This window comes from Musca autumnalis, unplaced genomic scaffold (genome assembly GCF_047663935.1).
Source record: "Musca autumnalis isolate F117 unplaced genomic scaffold, ASM4766393v1 scaffold_4, whole genome shotgun sequence".
NCBI lineage: Eukaryota > Metazoa > Arthropoda > Insecta > Diptera > Muscidae > Musca > Musca autumnalis.
Window position 1 is genome coordinate 201,508,271 of NW_027411977.1, and position 26,574 is coordinate 201,534,844.

General features: G+C 35.7%; 1 protein-coding gene across 4 annotated transcripts in view; it reads left to right on the top strand.

The window, feature by feature from the left end:
- Sytbeta (Synaptotagmin beta) overlaps nt 1–26,574 on the top strand; it is a 494,139-nt gene that overhangs the window by 301,734 nt on the left and 165,831 nt on the right. The window contains exon 1 of one of the 4 annotated variants that reach the window (XM_073981204.1): nt 2,858–3,199. The exons of the other annotated variants lie outside the window; for them this stretch is intronic. The gene's annotated coding sequence lies outside the window, so the exon portion shown is untranslated. Of the gene's footprint in view, nt 1–2,857; nt 3,200–26,574 lie in introns of those variants that run through there. 4 annotated transcript variants of the gene reach the window in all.

Sequence of the window (26,574 nt, forward strand, 5' to 3'; positions counted from 1 at the left end):
TATATCAAAACTTCGAACTATACCGACAAATTTCTGCCGGAAAGTTTTTAGACTCAAAGAAGACTAAATACCCCACTTCCGATATTTCGGTGAGGTAATGTGGCTAAAACTTTCTATGGCGGATATAGGAAGACGTGTACCTATACCGATAATTCCCTTCTGCAATATTTTATAATCCCATGGAAGCCTAAACATCAAGTTTCAGTCATTTCGGTGGAATATTAACGTCACAACCCTCAGAATTACGAAAATCGGAAGGTACCGTTTTATGGGGTCTATATTAAGGCGTGAACCGGGTTCGAAAAATTTCTGGGGGAAAGTTCTTTACCCCTAATGAAGACTAAATACCAAATTTCAGCCATTTCGGAGGAACATTGAGGACACAACCTGCAAAATACCGAAAATCGGGAGGTATTGTTCTATGGGGGCCATATGAGGGCGTGTTCCTATACGTACTTGTACCCTAAATGAAGACTAACTACCAAATTTTCAACAATTTCGGTTGAATATTGATGCCACAAACTTCAAAAATCCCGGAAATCCGGAGGTACCGTTCTATGGGAGCTATATGAAGGTGTGGACCTATACCGATAAATTTAATATGGAAAGTTTTGTAGCTCCAAGGAAGACTAAATACCAAATTTTAGCCATTTAGGTGGAATATTGATGCCACAACCTTCAAAATTCCGAAAATCGGGAGGTATTGGTCTATGGGGGCTATATGAAGGCGTGGACCTATATCGACAAATTTCATATGGAAAATTTTATACCCGAAATGAAGAACACCAAATTTCAAAAATTTCGGAGGAATATTGATGGCACAAACTTCAAAATGCCGGAAGTACCGATCTATGGGGGCTATATAAAGGCGTGGACCTATACCGACAAAATTCTAGGGAAAGTTTTGTAGACCCAACAAAAACTAAGTGCCAAATTTCAGCCATTTCCGTGGAATATTGAGGCCACAACCTTCAAAATACCGGAAATCCGGAGGTATCGTCCTATGGGGGCTATATGAAGGTGTGGACCTATAACGAAAAATTTCATATGGATAGTTTTATTCCCCAAATAAAGTCTTAATACCAAATTTCAGCCATTTCAGTGGATTATTGTGGCCACAACCTTCAAAATATCGAAAATCTGAAGGTACCGTTCTCTGGGGGGCTATATGAAGGCGTCGACCTATACCGACAAAATTCTGGAGGAAAGTTGTATACCTCCAAATGTCAGCCATTTCGGTGTGATAATGAAAATCGGGTGGTACCGTTCTATGCAAACGTGGACCGATATAGCCCATTTGCAATACCAAACATCCTAGGAGTAATAGATACTTCTATAACAAATTACAAAGCTCTATCTTAAAAATTGCGAGCTGTATCTTGATTTAAACATACGGACGGACGGACAGACCGACATGGTTATATCGACTTAGAATTTTACCCTGATCAAGAATATTCGTACATTATAGGGTCTCCGGTGATTATTTCGATGTGTTCCAAACAGAATGACAAGTTTAATTATACCCTCCATATTATAGTGGAGGTTATAAAGATGGATCGGTCTTTGGTTATGCTAAGGAAAAGGTGAGAATACCGACCATAAGCGGAGCCAATTTTTAAGAGGCTACATTCCACAGCTTTTGTAAATAGTTCGCTGATACCATATTTTTCCATTATAAGTTAAGGAACAGAAACAAATTCGAAAGTTTATTTGATACACCAGTCTGTGTTAACTTGGAGTTATAAAAGAAAACTATTTTCTATGAGCAACCCTTAAAGACAAGGATAAATTTCTCTCGCATCAATGTGTGCCACCTAATTCTATATTAAGGCTATGATTAAGCTCCCATCTATCTAAGCCAACTTACGCTGAGGGCTATTGGCACCGTTCAAAATTTTCGATTTTTTTGGTCGATTGGGAGTCAATCGTATGTAGCAGAACTAAGAACTAAGCACAATTCCCACAGGCGCAAAAAAAAGCACGGTCGGGTGCTCGTGAAGAAAAATAAATTCCAGCACAGGGAAATTTGTCATAAGGGCCGTGTCAGTCGATGGGTTTGGAATTGCTTTCTATATTCAAGAAGTATTCACTCGTGTAACCAGTCCCTGCAGTACCAAATTGCCCTTCATTAACCATAGGCGAATTACTTATATCGCCAATGGTTTAAAGTTAATGAGAATTATTCCCACTAGGTTTTTCTGTGATGTTATACATACAACTGTAAACTGTCCGTCAAATGCATCTCTATGGCGGCATTATATAAAGTAGCATTCTTCCTGAATCTGTCTGGGGGCTAATTCCGCTAAAGAAATTGTTTATACCGCAACAGTTTGATTGAATTCGTTTATAATGCAGCACATCTGTGACCCTTAAAGAACTTAAAGGACCTAAGAGCCTCATTTTCATTATCAAATGGCAACACTACTCCATGATAGGCTAATACTGAGAGAGTCAATTTCTTTGTGAATTAAAGTTCGGGATACATTGGCTCTCGCTTGCTCTCTTTCTTACAAATTCTCCCAAATTCTCTCGCTCATTCCTGACATTGTGCTGTTACACCCGCAAATTTTCCAGACAACTTGTTGGCACCAAGACAATTATTTAAGAGTGTGTGTGTGTAGCCTCTGTTACTTGGAGTGTAAGGACGACGACAACAACAACAACGAATACCAAAAAGTAAAGCATACAAACAGGCTGATACGCAGATACAGAAGAATACGCAAAAAAATAAAATAAAAACGAAGCGAAACCCCAAATGAAGTGAAACACACAACAGGGAGAAGAAAGTCCACATACAACAAACTCCTGTATCCTGAATGTTAAATATTTGCGCAAGAGTTTGTGAATGTAGCAGTTGTAAGCGTGCCGTGGCGAGTGACGATATAAGTTAACGCATAAAACTTCAAATATACAACGGAACAAAGCGCAAAAAATAAAAAGAAAAATAATTATAACCAAAAATATTGTGAAAATAACGGAAACCTTCAAAAAAATATTAAAAAATATTTAAAAAAAGTTTTCAAAAAAATTACAAAAATTGAAAAAGTGCTGAAAAAGAAAATTTGAAAGAACCATTTTGTGTTACCAATAACGGAAAATTTACATCTCTACAAAATTGTAATGGAATTTGAAATTATGTGAAATTTAAAAGAAACTTTTTGTGTTATCGCTAACGGAAAATTCACATCTCCCTACCATTGTAATGGAATTTTAAATTAGAATTTATTTCTATGCTGGTGTAGAGATAAAAATCGCGATACTTCTTTTGTGTGTGGCTGCTAATGGTCTGTCTATGTGTTTGTGTGTTTTTTGAATTTATATTCGATTTTTTGCCAAAACAACTAAATGGAGCCTGTCTGGCAAAAAAAAAAAAACAAAAAAACAATAGGTGTGTTTTTGAATTTATTTTCGATTTTTTGCCAAAACAACTAAATGGAGCCCGTCTGGCAAAAAAAAAAACAAAAACAATCGAATAACCGTAACAAATGATCCTGAAACTGAGTATATATTTGGTATACCACTGGAATTTACAGCCACAACAACAAAAACAACCACAAAAATAATAACAAAACTATCTAATAAACTCACTCACACACAACCGCAAACACATAAAAAATACATGTTCATACACTCATACAATAACAAAATACAAAACATTTGTTGTAATACTCCCTAGGTATTCTTTTCTGTTACATATGGATGACAAATTTGGTAAGGTTGTGTGTGCGTTCGTGCTTGCCTGCTAATATTATTACATGAATTTATATTCAAACAAAGTTTGTATTTAATATTAATAAGCAGACATCAAACAGAAATATTTGTTTGCTTTCAGTTCTTGTTTGGGAGGCCAGGGTGTAGGATTATGTCTGTGTTTTGTGAAACATTCATTTAATAATAAGTCAGATAACAAATTATGAATTTATTTTAACCCTGGGCATGCTGAGCTCAGTCGCAGACAGACAGACAGTCAGTCAGAGAGTTTAGGCAATGAACGAAAGAAATAAAGAAAATAAATAATTTTGCAAATCAGGTATTAACATAATAGCCTGTCGGGTATGCAACAGTTTTTATTCTATGCTTTTATTCCTAAGGTATGCTATAATAAATATACAAAGTTATTACTGAATGTAAAACAAATTATAGTAATTTTATATTCAGCTTTTTATCCAATGAAATATTGTGTAATTAAAATTAATAGCCTAAAATTATGCTATAATTTTCTTACAGGCAGCTATTAGGGTAATTAGGGTACATATACTTTGATAGAATCAATTATATGCCTCATTGAAATAATGGTGTTAGATCACACAGATATACAAAATAAATCCGTTTCAGACAATTTGGAGATGGTTTAACAATAGCTGGTGTTAACACAGACCAAAACTTTCCAGTTTTCGCAAAAGTCTTGAACTATTGTTTTGTAGGCCCAAACATATCTTAGACTCATATCTCAGGTTAATTCTTGAGGCAAATTTGTACCTCTTGTGATAAAGAACAGAAACATATAAAATGAAACAAGTAAGAAAAGCTTTAAGTTCGGTCGTGCCAAACTTTTTATACCCTCCACCACAAATTTCAGCCATTTCGGTGGATTAATGTGGCCACAACCTTCAAAATACAGAAATGCGGAAGGTACCGTTCTATGGGGGCTATATGATGGCGTGGACCTATACCTAAAAATTTCTGGGGGAAAGTTTTATACGCCTAAAGAAGACTAAATATCAAATTTCAGCCATCTCGGTGTGATAATGAGGCTAAAACGTTCAAAATATCGAAAATCGGGAGATATTGTATTATGGGGGGCTATATCAACACGTGGGCCTATATAAACATTTTATGGTAGAAATGTTTCTTAGCCTCTGGAAACACAAAATACAAAGTTACAACCGATTCTTTGGTCAAATGGGTCTAATACATTCAAAATATATTCAAATGACGCGTACTTTATAAGGGACCTTATGTGGGGGCTATACCAAAACGTGGACCTATATAACCCAACTTTGGTAGGAATGTTTTCTGGCCTCTGAAGACACAAAATACCAAATTACAACCAATTCTGTGGTCAAATGGGTCTAATACATTCAAAATATATTAAAATGACGCGTACTTTATATGGGGCCTTATATGGGGGCTATACCAAAACGTGGACCTATATAACCCAACTTTGGTAGGAATATTTTTTGGCCTCTGGAGACACAAAGTACCAAATTACAACCAATTCGGTGGTAAAATGGGCAAAATATCTTAAAAATTCCTTAAAACGAAGACGCGTCACGCGTCATTTTGTATGGGGGCTATACGAAAGCGTGGACCTACATAGCCCGCTTTCAATACCAAAAGTCCTACGTAAAAATAACATATTTTCCCAAAATTTCATCAACCTACGTCAATACGTTCGGACGCTAGAGTGATTTCCACAGACGGACAGACGGACAGACGGACGGACATGGCTATATCGATGTAGAATTGCACGCTGATCAAGAATATATATAGTTTGTGGGGTCTACAATGATTATTTCGAGTAGTTACAAACGTAGTGACAAACTTAATATACCCCCATCCTATGGTGGAGGGTATAAAAATCATCGTCATTGTAAAATTTTTATAAAACCCATTACAGCCTAAAATATGCTACATTTTAAATAAATCAAATAAATTGACGAAACCCAGTATAAAATGGCACAACGCATCTTGTGCGTCCTAAGCTTACTACGGTTTAAATTTTAACTTTCATACCCCGCACCATAGTATGCAGATCATTTGAAATTTATTAGTCAGTTCGTAACACCTCAAAAAATCGTTTGCGGACACATTTAGCATCAAATCTGGATCAGATCTATTTTCTAGGAAGTTGTTTTTTTTTAAACCTAGGAACCTAGATGGTTAAAAATACAATTACATATGCAATATGTATACCCTCTCCTAGAGTAGTGTCAGTCTAGTTCAACTGAAGGATGTAGTTCCCTAGGTAGTTCCAATAGATAAGAACCTTATATTCTTGTCTTTAGGCGAACAGAACTGTCAATGTCAAAATTTCCGTTTTAACGGAAAAAAATTTATAATATCGCAGCAAAAAAAATCCTACCAAAATAATGGGTTTTGTAAGGGATTTTTGGCAGCCGTAACTAATTTGGCAGCCGTAAAATTACATGAGGTAGTACACCATATAGAGAGAACCTTCGAGATGAAGTTGTATACTCTCGCAGTTTGCATCGACATCGAAGAAGCGTTCAAAAACGTCAGCACCGAAACGCTAATCCACTCCTTAGACGAGTTTCAGGTAAACCGAGCCTTGAGGCACTGGATAGACCACATGCTAAGGAATAAATGGATAAGCTGCGCACTACCAGATGTAACAAAAAGAGACAAAGTTGGTCAGGGGACGCCACAGGGAGGAATACTATCACCTCTCCTATGGGTTACCACCATAAATAGTCTACTAAGGATCTTAACAGACGAAGGATTTGAACCCATGTGCTATGCAGACGACGTTATAATACTTCTTAGGGGAAAGAATCCAAATATACTCTGTAGTAGGGCCGAAACGGCTCTAAAAATAGCATACAACTGGGCTAGACCGAGAGGTCTAAATGTCAACCCGAAAAAAACAGTATTATGTCTATTCACTAGGAAAGCGAAAATAGGAGCTTACGAAGAACCCGTTTTCCTAGATAAGATGATAAATATTTCTCCAACAATTAAGTACCTGGGAGTAACTATTCACTAGGAAAACGAAAATAGGAGCTTACGAAGAACCCGTTTTCCTAGATAAGATGATAAACATTTCTCCAACAATTAAGTACCTGGGAGAAATTCTAGACAGGAAACTTAAATGGAGAGACCATATTCAGAAAAGGGCTAATAAAGCCCACAGATGTTGGTCAACCTGCACAGGAGCTATAGGATCAAAATGGGGTTTCAATCCTAGGATGACACACTGGTTATACAGAAGCGTAATTATGCCGATTCTAACTTACGCTTCTGTGGTATGGTGGACAGCTACGGACAAGAAATGCAACGTAAAAGTACTGCAAAAAGTCCAAAGAACGTGCGGGTCTGGGTCTATATATCGAAGACCAGGAAACTAGAATCTCCCTTCGACTGCCGGATCATAATACGATCCTACAGGCCGAAATCCGAGCGATCACAGAGTGTCTGAACTGGTTTAAAGCTAACACAAGGCCAATCACTGTAAACACCCTAATGGACAGTAAAGCAGCAATTAAAGCAATAACAAGCAAGACGGTAAAATCAAAAACTGTCCTGCAGTGTAAAAAATCAATCAACGACTACTCCCACCATGGTTCTGTTAACATTATATGGGTACCAGGACATAAAGGGATTAGGGGTAACGAGATAGCCAACTCCTTGGCAAGGCAAGCCAGAGAGCAAACTACGATAAGCCTAGATAATGCTAAGCCTTTAAAAGCGGGGCGTCTAGAGTTAGAAGCAGGGGCAGAAAACGCCCATACATCCCTCTGGAATACTGAAGAGAAAGGGAAAAATACAAAAATCCTCTGGGGAAACCCAGACGAGGATAAAACAAAGGAACTCCTTCAAATGAGTAAAAAAGACATTAGTAGACTGACAGGCATCCTTACAGGACACCTAGGGCTACAAGCACACCTGCACAAAATCGGTTGTGCAGAAAGCAGCGAATGCAGAGCATGCGGAGAAGACGACGAAACGTTCGAACACTATCTCTGTCACTGCCCAGCCTTCGCGACGCTAAGAAACCAATTTCTAGGAAATAACACTATACCAGAACTCCACCAAATTAGGGCAAGCGAATTCAAAAACTTAAGAGATTATGTCAATGGCACAGAATTTCTTAACTGATAAATTTATTTTCTTTTCATAAATTAAGCAATAAAAAATGTATTCCCTTAGGCTTCCGCAATTAGAGCGCACAACAGGCCTATACTGGCTTAAGTGTATGTCCCATACGGGCATTTGGCGATTCTTATATTCGCCACTCTTTTCAACCTAACCTAACCTAACCTAACCTAACTAATTACAAATCGCCCTACTAACCCATTATTCTAACAAGGGCATGTCGCACTGAATTACTAGTTACTCTATGACCACTAGAATAACTAGTTATTCTACGGCCACTGGAAGTTGAAAAATAAGCTATATTTTTTATATTTATATTTTTTACTAGCGGACCCGGCGAACTTCGTCTCGCTATTAAGGAATAAAATTTCATACAAAAACTCAATTTTCGATTTTTCCAATTTTCCGACTTTTCCAGAGAGATTTTCCAAAATTTTCTTCCGTAAAGACCTTCTCCTCGAAAATACGAATAACTGACAACAAATTTTACAGAAATCGGCCTAGCCGTTCTCATTTTATGAATTACTATACATTTTTTACACCATTTTTATATATATAGATTTTTAGAACAGTGTATGTGGAATTTGTTTTCAATTTCAACACCCTTCATATTTTTATTTTATTTCGCCCCTTACTGGAACACACGAACTTTTGCTTTGTAGCCGAACACACTATATACTAGGCAGCGCACACGAACATTTAGGGTTGTTTCAAGGTTTACATGTGCACCACCAAGTGTTCATTGGTTTTTTAACAAAAAGTACCCGTCTGGCGGTGAGCGTTGAACACACAACACTCTGATTCGTTGTCGGACACACTAGCTCTGTGCCACCGTACTCATAACTTAATAAGGAGTAATTTAAGTAGTTTTTTTTTTGTTTACATTACTTTGTAATGGGTTACATAATGACTAACGGATCCGAATTTTTGCTGGGATTTTGTCAAAAATCGAGCAAAACAATTAAAAAAAAATCTGTCTCGCTTAAAAACAAGATTTGTTTGTATTTAATAAGCTCACCAAAATATACTCCTTTTCGTGCTATCGTTGGCACCGACTACAAAAATGCCATGTCGAGAAAAACGCATTTTAATTTGAGCTTCTACACACAAAACGCAACGGGTTCTTCACTTTGGCAGTCATATCTCAGCTAATTTTGCAATGAATTCGTAAAATTTTCTCATCGATTGGACAAAAAATGTTGCCTTTAAGGCCATTTCGTGAAAATTCACCTTTGGCTGCATACAAATTACTATGGAAACTTTGAGGCCCCGGTGCACAGTGGTGGCACTTACATGGGAAGGTGTGACTAAAATACTGAATTTTTTATCAATGGGTCCTAGTGGCCTAAAACACACTAACAAAAATATTGTAGTCCTATGTCCAAGTTATCGGGTGGTTCACATGTAACGAATCATCCTGAATTGAAGTATTTTACAATTACACTGTGACACAAAATGGAACTCAAAGTCTGGGGTGTGGAAAATTTCTTTTAGAAATGAAAGACCTTGATGAGTATACTAAGAACCCAAAAGGAAATTTTCGCCATAGGTCAAGTTTCTGAGATATCGTGCGATGAAGTTTTTGATTTTTTCCCTATAATACTTGGGAATATAGCTCCATGCCTCTGTTTGGCGTTGTTGTAGCTTTGTTTTTAGGTGACTTGTCTTCAGTCAAATCGATTGGCGAATCTTTTTGTAGAACATTTCATTCTTTTAACTCAATGCCTTTCATGTCCTTTTCGTCCTTTATTTCTTGAACTAGTGAAAATACCACAAGATGAGATTTTTCAGCATCCAAGTATTCTACAAACTTGTTGCTCAGAAGATTTCAGGTGCGGTTCTCTTTGACAACTAATCGATTTTGTCCCGTTTTCATTGTCATTTTGACATTTATTCGGACTTGGTTCAGAATTAAACTATGTGTTGTTTTTCTGTATATTCGTTATTGGTTATGTATAGGTAGGTAGACATAACAATTGACTGTTGCTTATGTAGACATCTGGGGTGCTTCTGAAATTTTTACGACAAATAGCTGTTGAAATGACGAAAGAACGAATTCATTTCGCTATAACTCAGAAGTTTGACCTATGGCAAAACTGTCTTCCCGGGTTCGTAATATTATCTTCATCGACTTTTATCGCCAAAATGAATTGTTCGCCCTCCAGCCTGACTGAAGACATGTCACCTCAAAACGAAGCTACAACAACGCCAAACAGAGACATGGAGCTATATTCCCAAGTATTATAGGCAAAAAATCAAAAACTTCATCGCGCGATATCTCAGAAACTTGACCTATGGCGAAAATTTCTTTTGGGTTCTTAGTATATTCATCAAGGGCTTTCTTCTCCAAATGAAATTTTCCACCCCCCAAAAATGCTGCTGCACAGAGTTACCAACAAATTGTTCAATCGAATAAGCTGTAATCCGGTAACAGCAGTTCTTATTGCATAGTAAACCTTTTTTTGTTTTGGTCCATAATTTTGTCTACTCCCATATGACTTATATCTCGATTTATTTCGGCAGATGTTTACCAAATATTCAAACCCAATGGGATCTACAAATTAATTTAGGACTCAGAAAACAACCTTATAAAGAAGTGTGATATCGGTCCAATTTTGACCACAGCCTCCATATAGGTTTACCATCCATTTTTCGGTACTTTATAAGATTAAATCACCTTCTTCTGCTGAATTATCTGTACGAGGGCGGTTCGGAAACTTCTTAGCCTATCAATGAAAGAGAATAGTTAGTTTTTCAAAAATATTTTTATTTTTCAATATAATCTCCTGAAACTTCAATACACTTAGTCCAACGCTTTTGTAGCAATTCTATCCCTTGATTAAAATAGTTTTCCTCAAGGTCTTCAAAATAGTGGTTTACAACTGTAATTGCATCTTCATTTGAGGTAAAACGCTTTCCAGCAAGGATTTTTTTTAGATTTGGGAACAAGTAAAAGTCACTAGGAGCTAAATCAGGAGAATAAGGTGGGTGGTCAAGCAACTCGTACTTTAACTCGTTGATTTTAGCCATTGTTAAAACACTCTTGTGCGCTGGTGCGTTGTCTTGATGAAAAATTATTTTTTTGTGTTGTAAGCCAAACGTCCTGGCTTCTCGAATTTGTACATTTAATTGATCAAAAAGGTTGCAATAGTACTCTGAATTTATTGTTTTACCCTTTTGCAGATAGTCAATCAATAAAATACCTTTGAAGTCCCAAAAAACCGTTGCCATAACCTTACCAGCCGATTGAATTGGTTTTGCCTTCTTTGGGGCACTTCCTCCAGCTTCAGTCCATTGTTTGGATTGTTCTTTTGTCTCTGGAGTATAGTGGTGGAACCATGTCTCATCAACAGTTATGAAACGACGCTTAAAATCCATTTTATTTCGCTTAAAACGATCCAAACAAGCTTGAGAAATGTTCATTCTTATGCGTTTTTGATCGACTGTTAACAAATGCGGCGCCCATCTTGCAGAAAGCTTTTTCATCTGTAGTTCTTCATGCAAAATTAAATGGACTCGATCATTTGAGATGCCCATGATATTAGCAATTTCACGCACTTTAATTCGTCGATCATTTAATACCATATCATGCACTTTGGCTACAATTTCTGTTGTTGTTGCTGTTTTTGGACGTCCACTACGTGGTACATCTTCAATGCTTGTACGACCACGTTTAAATTCAGCAACCCAATTTTTTACTGTTGCATATGAAGGAGCACTTTCACCTAACACATTCACCATATCATTATGAATTTCTTGTCCCGATAAACCTTTTTTATGTAAATATTTAATGACAGCACGCATTTCTACTTTTTCCATTGTAAAAAAATTGCTGATGCGTCTTTTTTGAACACCTGTTTCTATATGAGGGAGTTGCCAGATCGAAACAAAATTTAACATGTGACCATAACAGAGATGGAAGTTTCCAAAACACTAAACTTTTTTCTGTTTATACTGCGCTTTTTGTGCTAGGCTAAGAAGTTTCCGAACTGCCCTCGTAATAATGTATCTTTGGCGTGTTGCAAAGTTAGAGCGCCCCAAATTTATTCATGTGTATACCCCCAAAACCATTAGTTTTTCTTTCACGAATTTTCAGTGCGGCTCCAAGTTGCCATGAAAAAGGAAATCACTAATAGCACAAAAATATTATCTTAAACATAAATGAAAGAAAGGACAATAAATTTACTTAAAAATATTCCAAAAAATATAAATTCTGCACATAAAAACAGAGTTAAAATTTTGGTCATAACTGTCAAAACCACAAATTTTCACAAAAAGTCAAAACAGTTTCGAAATCTATAGACCCTTGGCTTCAATTTGGTACTAGTGGCGAATCTTGCATATGCTTGCAAAGAACAAGTAAGAACGGCTTTAAGTTCGGCCGGGCCGAACTTGTTATACCCTCCACCACGAGTGGTATTTAAGTAAAACGGAAAAATTAGTTTCCTTTCGTTTATGAGGAAGACTTAATACCAAATTTCAGCAATTTCGGTAAAACAATGTGTTTAACCTTCAAAATACCGAAATTCGGTGGGCCTTATCAAAAAGTCAATCTATAACGAAAAATAAATACCAAATTTCCGATATTTCATTAATGTTGGTGTGATAATGAAGCTTAAACCTTCATAATACCGAAAATTTATAAATAAATGCAATTTAAGGGCTGTTTTAAAAATATTAGTTGTGGGTAGTTTTTGTGGTCTTGAAAATGTCTGACTGCCAAAAAAATCCTACGGTAACAAACAATGCACATCTTAATATTTTTATACCCCCAGCATTTATGCTAACGAGGTTATATACCTTTTCATACGGGCAAAATGTGCCTCATCGTAATAATGGTTTTAAACCCCAAGTATGTTTGGACGAAATGTGTTTCAGACAATTTGGAGTCGATTAGAAATGTCCGTCCGTCTGTCCGTCTGTCTGGCTGGCTGGTGCGCACGTTAACTCTCGAACGGATGAACCGATTTGGTCCAAAATTTGGCTTTCGCAATATTTTGTCCAAACATAGTTTAAGTTCGAAGATGGGTTATATCGATTCACTCCTTCTGGGGTTTTGGGAAAAGAAGAAATATATTGTATAGAAGACAAGAATATGTATCACGGAAAGGAAAATACCCTAAATACATTCGATATGTCCGTAGATGAATGTTTAAATCCACATAGGCTGAGGGTATATCTCTGTCGGTAAAGCCGACTGATACTTGTTTACTTGTTTTGTTTCACGATTTTCTTGAAAACGGTAAGTCTTATCGAAATGGTACTAGAGAAAAATCAGTAAGTCTTATCGATATGGTACTAGAGAAAATCGTATAGCGGTTAAAATTCTCTACAAGATTGGCTTTCGTTATTTTTTCTTAGGCTGTACCATTTTTGATATATATATTAGTGTAAGTTGGGAAATTGCAGTCATGACATTGTTGTCCCAATTTCAACTTCTATATCTCAAAAATGGTAAAACCTACGAAAATATCATAAAAGTCAATATTGTAGAGAATTTTTACAGCTACAACATTTTAGTTCCATTTTTATAGGGCTTGCGGTTTCCCAGCAAAACCGTGAAAACCTAAAACAAAACCCTAAAAATGTGAACTTTGACCGCGATTTATTTATTTATGTATTTACTAGCAAAGTGCCCGCTACTTCGTATGCGGAAAGGATATAAAACAAAAACAAACAATATATAATATGGAAATGACGAACACTGAAAATTTTGTTGTACTAATACCAGTTTTAATCAATATTTTTTTTATTTTAGTACTTTTCATACCCCTTTATTTGATTTTCAAAAATATTAGCCGTATATCACCCTTACACATTAACAGCGAGACCAACGTTGCACGCCAATACTCACCCTAAATACGAAAAATACAGATTCCAGCACTGCCCCTACACCCAACAACAAATTGAGTACCATTAAGTACTTTTCGTATACTTATGGTACGTATTTCGACGACATATCCCAACCCTACATTGGCATTAATACAAAATAACAGTAATCGTAATTCCAAATCTCAAGATTCCAGCTGTATCCGTTCGTGCAATTCCAAATTGTACCAAACTTAGTACCATTTCGTATTCTTCGTACCCATATGTAAGATTTTCGGATTTTCAATCCTTCACTTTAACAGTAATCTTAATTCCGAATTTCAAGACTCAAGCCCTATCCGTTAAACCAAATCCAAATTGTACCAAATTTAGAACTTTCGTACCCATATGTACGAATTGTCTTTCCTCAATTCAACAGGCCTACAATAATCATAATTTCAAATTGCAGGATTCTACCGCTATCCGTTCACCTAAATCCATATTGTACCAAATTTAGTACTTTTTGTAACCATAAGTACGATTTTTCAAAACTACCTGAATTCTACCCTTCGTAATCGTAAACTGTAATCGCAATTCCAAATTTCAGGATTCCAGCTCTATTAATTCACCCAAATCCAAATTGTATGACTTTCCAAAACTACCTGAATCCTACACTTCTACAGTTATATTAATTAAAGAAGTCAACCAAAATATTGGAATAAAAATAAAAATTTAAAACTAAACATAAACAACGTCTTTTCACTGACCTTTAGCCGAAATATACATCAAATATAAATTACCATATTACAGTTCTACAATAAATAACAACAACATTAATTCCAAATTTCAGGATTCCACCTCTATCCTTTCACCCCAAATCCATATTGTACCATAATTAGTACCATTTAGTACTTCTCTTACCCATAAGTACGAATTTCCAAAACTTCCTCAATCCTGCAGTCGAACAGTAATCTTAATACCAAATTTCAAGTGTCCAGCTCTATTCATTTACTCAAATCCAATTTGTACCAAATTTAGTATCATTTAGTACTTATCGTACACATAAGTACGAACTTCCATATTTAGTACCCTTTAGTATTTTTCGTACTTTTCTAGGACGGCTTTCCAAAAACCCCTTTACACAAAAGCAAATTGTTCTAAATTCTGTAACAATTAGTACTTTTCATGGTATGACGCTACACTCGATACCAAATTTAGAACGATTTAGTACTTTTCGTGTATATATGGTATGCACGTACTTTTTAAACCACCTCCATATACGCTACACACCAACACTCATCCTAGCAACCACATATACCAATCCTACACTGACATTAATACCAAATAATAACAGTAATATTATTTCGAAATATCTAGGATTTCACATCTATCCGTTCGCCCAATAACAAATTGTATCAAAACTACCTCAATCCTTCACTTCAACAGTAACCTTAACTCCAAATAACAGGATTCCAGCTTTATTCGTGCACTCAAATCAAAATTGTACTATTTAGTACCAGTTGGTAAAATTCGAATTTCACAAACTACCTCCATGTCTCAATCCCACACTCCAACAGTAGTTTTACCAAATCCAAGGATTCTAGCTCTATCCGTCCCACAAATGCAAATTGTACCAAATTTAGTACCACTTAATACTTTTCATACCCATAATTATGAATTTCCAAAACTACCTCAGTCCTAAAATCCAACAGTAATCCTAATTTCATATTTCAGGCCTCAAGCGCTATCCGCTGACCATAAGTACTAATTTCCAAAACTACCTTTATCCTACACTCCAACTGCAATCTCAATTCCAAATTTAAAGATTCCAGGTCTATTTGTTCACTCAAATTTTACGAAATCTAGTACCATTTAGTACTTTTCGCACACTCATAGTTTCAAAAACCCTTTGGTACATCTGTTTTACTCTTTATCAGTGACCCTCAGTAAAAATTTGAGGAAATAAGCTCTATCCGATCCTAATTCCAAATATCAGGATTCCAACTCTATACGTTAGCCCGAATCCAAATTGTACCAAATTTAGTACCATTTAGTACAAATAAATACAAATTTCCAAACCTACCTAAATCGTACACTTCAACAATAATCTCAATTCCAAACTTCAGGCTTCCAATTCCCCGTTGTACCAAATTTAGTACTTTTCGTTCACATAAGTACGAATTTCCGAAACTACTTCAATCTTACACTCCAACAGTAATCTCAGTTCCAAATTTCGGGATTCCAGCTCGTTCACCCAAATCCCCATTGTACCAAATTTAGAAACATTTAGAACTGTTCGTTTCCATAAGTACGAATTTCCAAATCTACCTCAATCCTACATTTAAGGATTCCAGCTCTATCCGTTTACCCTAATCCAAATTGTACAAAATTTAGTATTATTTAGTGCTTTTCGTACACTCATAGTTTATAAAAACCCTTTTCTCACCCTCAGTCCAAATTTGAGAAATCAAGCTTTATCCGTTCACCCAAACCCAAATTGTACTAAATTCTGTACCATTTAGTGCTTCCCGTATCAATAATTACGAATTTACCACACTACCTCAATCCTACACTTCAAAAGTAATCTTAATTCCAAATTTCAGGATTCCAGCTCAATCCGTTCTTCCAAATGCAAATTGTACCAAATTTAGTACCATTTTGCTCTCTTTGATCCCATAAGCACGAATTTCCAAAACTACCATTCATTTATTCCTATTCTCCAACAGTAATTGTAATATCATATTTCAGGATTTCAGCTCTATATGTTTACCCAAATCTCAACTGTACCAAATTTGGTACCATTTAGTACATTTCGTACACATAAACACGAATTTCCAAAATCACCTCAATTCTACTCTCCAACAGTAATCTTAATTCAGAATTCCAACTCTTCCTGTTCGTCCAAATCCAAATTTAGTACTATTTAGTACTTTTACCACCCATAAGTACGAATTTTCAAACTTATCTCAATCTTACACTCCAACAGAAATCTTAATTCCAAAATTGAAGATTCCAGCTCTTTTCGTTCATCCAAATCCCCATTGTACCAAATTTAGTACCATTTAGTACTTTTCATACACATAAATACGAATTTCCGAATCTTCCCCAATCCTACACTCCAACTGTAATCTCAATTCCAAATTTCAGGTTTCCAGCTCGATTCGTTCACCCAAATCCCTATTGTACCAAATTTAGTACCACTCAGTACCTTTTGTACCCACAAGTACGACTTTAGTACTTTTCGTTGCCATAAGTACGAATTTCCAAAAGTATCCCAATCCCACACTCCAATAGTAATCTTATTCCAAATTTCACTATTCCAGCTCTATCCGATCACTTAAATTCATATTGTACCAAATTTGGTACCATTTAGTACTTTTCGTACCCAAAAGTACGAATTTCCAAAATACCTCTATCCTACACTCCGACTGTAATCCTAATTCTAAATTTCAGAATTGCAGCTCCATCCGTTCCCCCAAATCCAAATTGTACCTTATTTGGTACTATTTAGTACCTTTCGTACCCATATGTACGAATTTCGAAAACTACCTCGATATCTCAAACCTACACTCCAACAGTAATAGTAATTCCAAATTTCAGAATTCCGACTTTATCGGTTCGCCCAAAATCAAATTGTACCAAATTAGTACCATTTAGTACTATTCGTACACATGAGTACATATTTTCAAAACCTCATCCATATATCAACTCATCTTCAAAACCTTGATTTTCATTCCAAATTTCAAGATTTTAGCTCTATCCGTTCACGTAATACCAAATGGTACCAAATTTAGTACCATTTAGTACTATTCGTACACATGAGTACACATTTTCAAAACCACCTCCTTATATCAACTCATTTTCTAAACCTTAATTTTCATTCCAAATTTCAAGATTTTAGCTCTATCCGTTCACGTAATACCAAATGGTACTAAATTTAGTAACTTTTAGTACTTTTCGTACACTTATAGTTCGAATTTCCAAAAACCCTTTGGTACACCTTTCTAACTCTCCATCAGTGAACCTCATTCCAAATTTCAGAATTCTAGCTCTTCGCGTTTGCCTAATACTAAGGGTACCATATTTAGTACCTTTTAGTACTTTTCGTACCGTTCTAGTTCGAATTTCCAAAAATCCAGCCTTATCTGACACCTTGGGACCAAGAGTGACACTCCCTCAAAATTTCAAGATTCTAACTCCAGCCGTTTAGCCTGGGCGTTGATTATGAATCAGTCAGTCAGTGAGTCAGTGAGTCATCATTACTGAACTCTTTTATAAGTATAGATTTATTTTTTGTTTTTTGATTTTTCTCATCTGTGAACATTGTAGTTTCAGAATCCGTAAAACATCCCAGGTGTAATTCCTTTCATTTAAAGTTGGTTCAAACCTTAAAAAACTAATTAATATATGAGGCGCTCAGAGCCAAAACGGCCTACCCCATCCTAAAAAATCAAACTGACTGTAAAGATTTAACTGAAACCTTTTGAAATAAATTCTAGAAAAATCCATATTGCATTATTTTAGAAGGTAGTATAACCTAGTGTTATTCAATGCAATAAGGAATTTGTTTTTTGAGTCTGTGGGATAGGCCGTTTTGGCGCTGAGCGCCTCTTATCTTAATTGTGGATAGAATATAACCATTATTGTATCTCATGTTTGCATGCAAATATTTCTAGTTCAATATTTCTAGTTCAAACCCTAAAAAAAGTCTCCCATATGTACTAAAAGCAAGAAATAAAAGAAAATGTCGATAAACACCATCTCAACTCACCATATACATACATCTTCTATCTTCCAATAACCTATCTATTTGATTGAAAATTGTAATTTTCACCAATTATTTATGCAACAGTTTTTTTTATTCAAGACATTCTCTGAAAACTTCATTTTAATATACATATCCTCATTAAAATATTCCAACAAAATATTGACAAACTACGTCATCTCTTCTATCATCATTCAATATTGTCATATTTGTTGCCTATTTGATATGCAACAGTTTGCCATTACAACCCTTTTATCCTAAATGTATAAATGGGGTATGCAACAGTTTTTCCTTGCTGAACAACACATCATAATATTTTAAATATACTCCTAAAAGTATACTCTAACAACACTATGTATGCAAAGCAACACATTGTCGAAATATCAGAAAATAAAAAGATTGGGAAGTTATAAAACTGACACTTGAAAAAGCACGTGTCTTTCCATATGCTACGTTTGTGGAATACACAAAAGAAAGTTTTCAAGCTCTAATAAGCACGGAGAGTTTTACACGTTGTTTAAAAGTAAGGAAGTGAGTTTTTTGCTTTGTTCTTCAATCGAAATATGAAATTTATAAGCTTTAATAGAATTTCAAATTGACCTGAAAGTGTTGAAGAGAATATTAAATAGTAATGTTTGTGATAAGTGAAGTGTTTAAAGGGTATTTTATATGTTTTCTAAAATTTGTGCATCAAATTTTGAAGTTTATCATCTATTGGGTAGAAGTCGTAAGACGACCCAATATCGTAAGGTGGAATGGAGGACCCAAATTATGGTGTTATAAATAGAAGTGGGAAGTCATCGATAAGAGTTCCCCCTTGTCGACACAAAGTTTTCATGGGAAATATTTTATTTGTTTCTTATTTATTTACACGGTGCTCTTGAACCAACTTTAAATGATAGGAGGGAAACACCTGGGAAGTTTTTGCGGATTCTGATACTACAATATTCATAGGTGAGCAAAATAAAAAAAAAAACGCAGGAGCGCTTTTTAAATAAATAGCGGTCAATGTTCACATTTTTAGGGTTTTTTTAGGTTTTTACAATTTTGCTGGGAAACCGTACGCCCTATCAAAATGGAACTAAAGGAAAGTTGTAGCATTGAAATTTCTCTACAAGATTGTCCCTTATGATATTTTCGTAGGTTTTACCATTTGGAGAATGCACTGACTGTATCTCCTGTTTATAAAACAAGGACATGTACGCTGCCCAGTCAAAATAGGCATGCGTATAAGGGGGAAATAGCAAAAATTCCAACAAAGCTGTATTTTGGTGGAGAGCTAGTGTTTACCAAAGTCATCTAGGGCATCAAAATCTATAAAATATTGAACATTTTACATAATTGCTGAAATTCTGGACAGTATCAGCTAAACTATTGGGAGTTGAACCAAGTAACGTTTTGCAAAAATCTTCCAAATAAAGTTCTCAGTAATTCTTCAGAACATTCTGAAACTCTAAAATGCTTGATTCATGTTGTTTCAGCGGTATTTTGCATCATATCTTTTACAACAGGTATTTCAAACACAGTTCACACCAACAGTTTATTCTCGCATTTCGGATATCACCACATTATTGACATACAGTCGGACCTCGATTATCCGTGATGGTCGGGACCGGAAGCATTACGGATAATCGATTTTCCCGGATAATGGAGGCAATGCTTTTATGCAGTTTTTGAACATATTTTGAAGTAAAAATGGCATAGTATCGTACAATAATATGAAAATCTTAAATTTTTTAAGTTTGTTACGGCAATCCACCAAAATTTTAAAAGATACTTAATATCATCATCATCACTTTCATCTGAATTGACTTTGTCCCATTGTTTTTGTGATACCAAAAATACACAAATTCTGTAATACGGGAGAATTTCCAGTTTTTGTTTGTTTATCGTTTGTTTGCTTAATCAAATTAATTGGAAAGTGTTCTTTTAATGCCGGGTAATGAAGTTTATATCGAAAAATAGAGGAAATGGAACAAAGTCCAACATTTCTTGTCTATCACGGATAATGGAGGTTCACGGATAATCGATTCACGGATAATCGAGGTCCAACTGTATTTATAAAATCGTCGTTGAAATATGTACTGACAACAAAGTGATAGAGTCATTTTACAACAATGTCATGTTCTGAAGAGTTGAGTGATACATTCCAGCGAATATTTTTACAAAAGAAAACATTAAGAAAAGATTGACGGTTTTGGAGATATGGTGCGAAATGTATACAAATTATGGAAATTTTCGATATTGCATAAAATTTGAGGCAATAAATGTGCTTTTTCGAGCTCATTTTTTGTCCAAATATTTTATTCTTGATCTTTTCTACAAATTTGCTCCAGAGGCCAGATGAAGATTCACATAGGTTTCAGAGATATAGTCCAGAGTTGCTTTAAAAAGTCAATATTTAATCATGTTTAGATGGGGCAATAAAATCCAAGCTGGATCTGACACAACAAAACCCGACTGGGGTTTTTTGTCGTTTGGGTTTGTACTTTCAAAAAATCTTCAGTTCAAATTGTTTGCGCAAGATTACCTTAAAAATTTTGCACAGTGTAACCATACTAAGTTTTAGGTATTATTTTTTTTTTGTTTTGCTTGAAAACGGTTAGCCTTATCGAAATACGACTAGAGACAATCTTATTTCTGTGAAAATTCTCTTCAAGACTGGCTTTCGTAGTTTTTTCTTAGGCTGTACCACTTTTGCGATATATATGTTTAAGTTGGGAAATTGCAGTCATGACATTGTGTTATAAGCAGGAGATACAGTCAATGCATTGTCCCAATTTGAACTACTATATCTCGAAAATGATAAAACCCACGAAAATACCATAAGTTCCATTTTGATAGGGCTTGCGGTTTCCCAGCAAAATCGTGAAAGCCTAAAAGACCCCTAAAAATGTGAACTTTGACCGCGATTTATTTAAAAAGCGCTCCTCATCTATGAACATTGTAGTTTAAGAATTCGCAAAAACGTCTCCTACTTTCATTCAAAGTTGGTTCAACAGCACCGTGTTAATTTATTTAATTTATTTATTTATTTACAAGCAGACCGCGGTCCGCGTTGTTGATCCGTGGGCGTAGTCCGGTATTTTGGCTCCAAATATGTACCTAGGGTACACACAACCCCATTGCCTTAAAAAATTTATGCTGAAACCGATATAATCATAAGTTTGGCTTATGCATATAGCGCTTACCCACCATAGCCACCGTACCCCACCACCTCAGAAATGAGCTTTTGCTGCAAATTTGATGGCAATCGGTTCAGTAGTATTGGAGATATGTATAACATTTAAAACAAGTAAGAAAGACGTTAAGTTCGGCCAGGCCGAACTTGTTATACTCTCCACCACGAGTTGTATTGAAGTAAAATGGAACAATTACTTCCCTTTCGTTTATGATGAAGACTAAATACCAAATTTCAGCAAGTTCGGTAAAACAATGTGGCCAAACTTCAACGTACCGAAATTCAGGAAGGTACCGTTCCATGGGGCCTATAAGAAAACACCTCGATTTATACCTACAAATTTCTGGCGGAAAGTTTTTAGACTCAAAGAAGACTAAATACGAAATTTCCGATATTTCGGTAAAACCTTCAAAATAACGAAAATCAGAGGATACGCTTCTAGGAGGGTATAGGAACCCGCGAACCTATACTGATAATTCACTTCAGGAATATTTTATAAACCCATGGAAGCCCAGCTAAATTTGAGGGAAGGGGTTCCATGCGATGACGTGATTTCATGGCATCTTTTGCATTGGTTCAAACGAAGTCGTGAAAGATCCGATATTTTTTTATCAGCATTTGAACCCATGCAAATGAAGTCGTGAAAGATCCGATCTTTTCATCAGCATTTGAACCCATTCCATCGATCCAATAGAGATTAATTTTGTGTTTTTATTTATACACATTTTTTTAAATATATAAGATAAATTATTTACAATAAACTTGATGTTGTCGGAGACTCGTAATCACAACCAACGTTGTTAAAACTCTCGTCGTTATGATAATGTCATTGCAAAGGGTTGGTGAAAATGACATGCCAAAGCATTGGTGTAAATGACATGCTTTGGATCCAAAAATGAATAGCATCTTTTGGGGTCCACGCTCATATAAAATTCATCGATGAAGATGCTAAAAAGATGACATGCCAGATCACTTTCACCCATGATTGAATGACATCTTTGGCATCGAACATTTTGCTGGGAGACTAAATAACAAATTTCAGTCTTTCAGTGGGTTATTGATGTCGCAACCTTCTGAATTATAAAAATCGGGAAGTACCGTTCTATGGGTGCTATATCGAATCGTGGACCTAAACCGATGAATTTCAGTCAGAAAAGCTTTTACCTCCAACAAAGAATAAATACAAAATTTCAGCCATTTCGGTGGAATGTTGAGGCCACAACCTTCAAAATGCCGGAAACAGGGAGGTACCGCTCTATGGGGGGCTATACTAAGGCGTAGGCCTGTACCGTCACATTTCGTATGGAACGTTTAATACACCAAATGAAGACCAAATACAAAATTTCAGCCATTTCGGTGGAATGTTGAAGCCACAACCTTCAAATACCGGAAATAGGGAGGTACAGTTCTAGCGGGGGCTATTCTGGGGGAAAGTTTTATACTCCCAACGAAGACTAAATACCAAATTTCAGTAATTTCTGAGGAATATTGAGGCCACAACATTCAAAACACCGAAAATCGGGAGGTACGTTCTATGGGGGCTATGAACCGAAGTTGGGTTATGACGGCATTTGATTATACCCTCAGCATTTATGCTAACGAGGGTATATACACTTTCATACGGGAAAAATGTGTCTCATCGAAATAATGGTTTTAGACCCCAAGTATGTTTGGACGAAATGTGTTTCAGACAATTTGGAGTCGATTGAGCAATGTCCGTCCGTCTGTCTCTCTGACTGGCTGGTGCGCACGATAACTTTCGATCGGATCAACCGATTCCGTCTAAAATTTGGCTTTCGCAAATTTCGTCCAAACTTAGTTTAAGTTCGAAGATGGGTTATATCGGTCCAGTCCTTCCGGTACCTCCCCCACAAAAGTTTGAAAATGTTCGGAAAATTTGTGCGCCCGATTACTCTTTAAGGTCCGATTTGGTCCTACTTTGCATATCGTGGAATTTCTGCTAGACTTAGATGAAGTTCCAACATGGACTCAATCGGTTCACTCGTTAGGGTACCTCCCACACAAAATTTCGGAAAAGTTCAGTTTGGGACCTGTTATTGAATCGCTTCGTTTTTTGTTGTAGCAATTTGTATTCACTTCCCCCCATACGACGGTACAAGTTTCATCAGGGGCCACCTGCTCCTGAGAAAATAGCCTAAAAGAAACAAAAAAACCTGTGAAGATAACCCTCAAAAGGATCTGCCGATTCGGTCCATAATTTGGCCTTCGTAATATTTTTTGAAAATATAGTTTAAGTTCAAAGATAAGCCATATCGGTCCACTCGTTCAGGTTCCTCCACCACAAAAGTTCAAAAATGTTCGGAAAAATTGTGCGCACTATAACTCTTGAAGGGAATCACCAATTTGGTCCATACTTTACACATCGTAATATATCTACCAGATATAGATCATGTCCGAATATGGACTGTATTTGTCTACTCCTTCGGGTACCTCCCACACAAAATTTCGGATAAATTCACTTTAATACTTGTTCCCGCATGACTTTGATTTTTGTTGAAGCAACTTGCATTCGCTATCTCCATTGCGGCGGTAAAATCTTTATCAGGGGCAAGTCCATACTTTTGGAGAAAACAGCCCGAAAAGTGTAAAAAAATCCCTATGGCACCATATGTAGTGGCTGGAGCGCATAGCAACTCTCGAAGCTTTGAGCTTTTATCGTAGTCCATATTTTTGTCGGGAAGTTCATACGCCCAAAATTTTGAAACACCCCTAAATACATACGTTTTTTCACTGATGCTGACTGATACTGTTTTACTTGTTTTTATTCATAAAGACATAGCATTTTTTAAATATGGCAAAGCAAAGTACCCCGTCCCCTTTGAAATTCAAGAAAATATGCATCCTATTTTCGCCGAGGGCCACAAAAAGTCAAGTCAAGTCGTTGGGTCCTAAATAAGTATGTAAGGTCGGAGACATAACCACAATTGTCTCGCAAATTTATTTTCAAACCGATACATTCGTAATTATTTTAAATATATCATTTTTAAAAAATAGGGTATGGGGAAGTACCCCGCCACCTCCCAAACTAAATTTGTAAACTATTTTTACTGGGGGCCATCCCTGTACATTCCATGACAATTTCATGAAAATCAGTTCAGTAGTTTTTGTAGAAAAGATTAAAATTAAAAATTGAAGAAAGCATAAAAAATTTGACATCGATTTTTTCCGTTTGAGTTAAAACCACTCTAGTATACAAATCTACCGCAACCTCACTTCCAATGAAGTTACCTCCTAGCTCTAGATTTTTCAAATAACCCAAATTGTGTGTATTTAGTAATTTTTTTCCTAAAAGCTGTAGAAACCACTTCCGGCGTTATCATATTAAAGTGTCACGGTATACGTCAAACGCGAAACTCGATAGAAATGTGTGGAAAATTGGACTTCTTTCAAAAATATTTTTGCAAATTTTTCGCAGAATTTCTCGATTTTTTAGGTTTTATCCATTTCTGCCATAATACATTTCCGAATCGGTGCGAACTGTCAAAATCAGTTCAGCGGTTCTTGAGTTGTAAGCGTAATAACTAACATCATTTCCTTTTATATATAGATTGTTAATATTTTTTTATTTTATTTTATTTTATTATTTTTATTTATTTATTTTTTGTAAGAATTTGGGGGACATTTTCTTTTTTCTAGTATATTATACATTTACATGCAGACTACTTTAACATCATAAACCTTTTAAGCTTTAATTTTTAAAGCTTAATGTCGGAACTATGTTGGCTTTTGCAAAATTACAATATACAGTTTTAATAACCACTTAATAATGTGTAATTATGAAAAACCTTTTCTGTGGAAAGCAGCAACACCTTTTCAGGTATCATTTTGCTAATCTGTAAATGCAATCAACAATATTAATTGAGTGCGTGTTAAAATATGTAAAAAGTGTGTGTATATCGTTGTGGTCGTGTTCTTGCTAGTATTGACACCCCCTGAGGATAAATTGCAATTTTAAAAATTTTGTTTTAAATTAAATTGCTGTCATTTGATATATTTCGTGTTGGTTGTTCTTTTTTTATAAAAACAAACATGCGAACTAGATTAGATATAACATGAACGCATATGCTTTAGAAAATATTTTTTTTTAAAGTGGCGCCTAGAGATATGCAATAGATTGGCTAAAGTTAATATGACTATTAAAATCCCAAAGAGAACGGTAATTACTCTCAAAATGCACTGTAGTAAGGTGCATATTAAATTCTATACAACATGTCTATCTGGCTATTTAAGGAGAGATACGTAGTGGGCAGGCAACAATTAAGCCAAAAATTATTTTCATGATAGGCCCAAGTTTTGTCATAGTCTCCATATTTGATGTCCCATATACAGTAGATACATTTTTCATAAGATTTTTCTGTAATTTGGATTCTGAGGGGTTAATCGGCGATTCGGTGAAAAATAATCTGTATATAGTACAGTTATATGGTATGACTTCAATGTAACCGTACTCCCTGATTTGAGGCATTTTGAAGGTTTGCTATATTTTTCAAGAAATTTTACGATCGTTGGCGTTTTTTATTTGGTATGACGACTTCTGTTTTGTTTTTCAAAATAGTCAGTCTTAGTCCCATAGTCGTTGTTTTGATATTTTATTAAAACAACTTTAATTTATTAGTGGGAAAAATTGTCGATGTTTACCAAGGGGTAAGGCATGGAAGACTTTAGTTTCTGATCTCGCCACAGATCCTCATCAGTCCCCTTGTTTCTTCTTTTTCAAGATGAAACTTTTTATACCCAAGTGTCAATTGCTCGCTCAAATAGATATGTGTCCAAAGAAACACAAAGAGTTTCTTTGGCACTACCTAAACACGAGCAACTGCATTTGCAAACAAAACCAAATCTTTCCCACTGCTATGCGTTCGTTGAGTCTCAACGAAAAACACATAACTAATTTGTTGGTATTGCTTATGACAACAATAAACCACACTTTTGACGGTGCCGGGTCTGACAATTATTTTGCTTT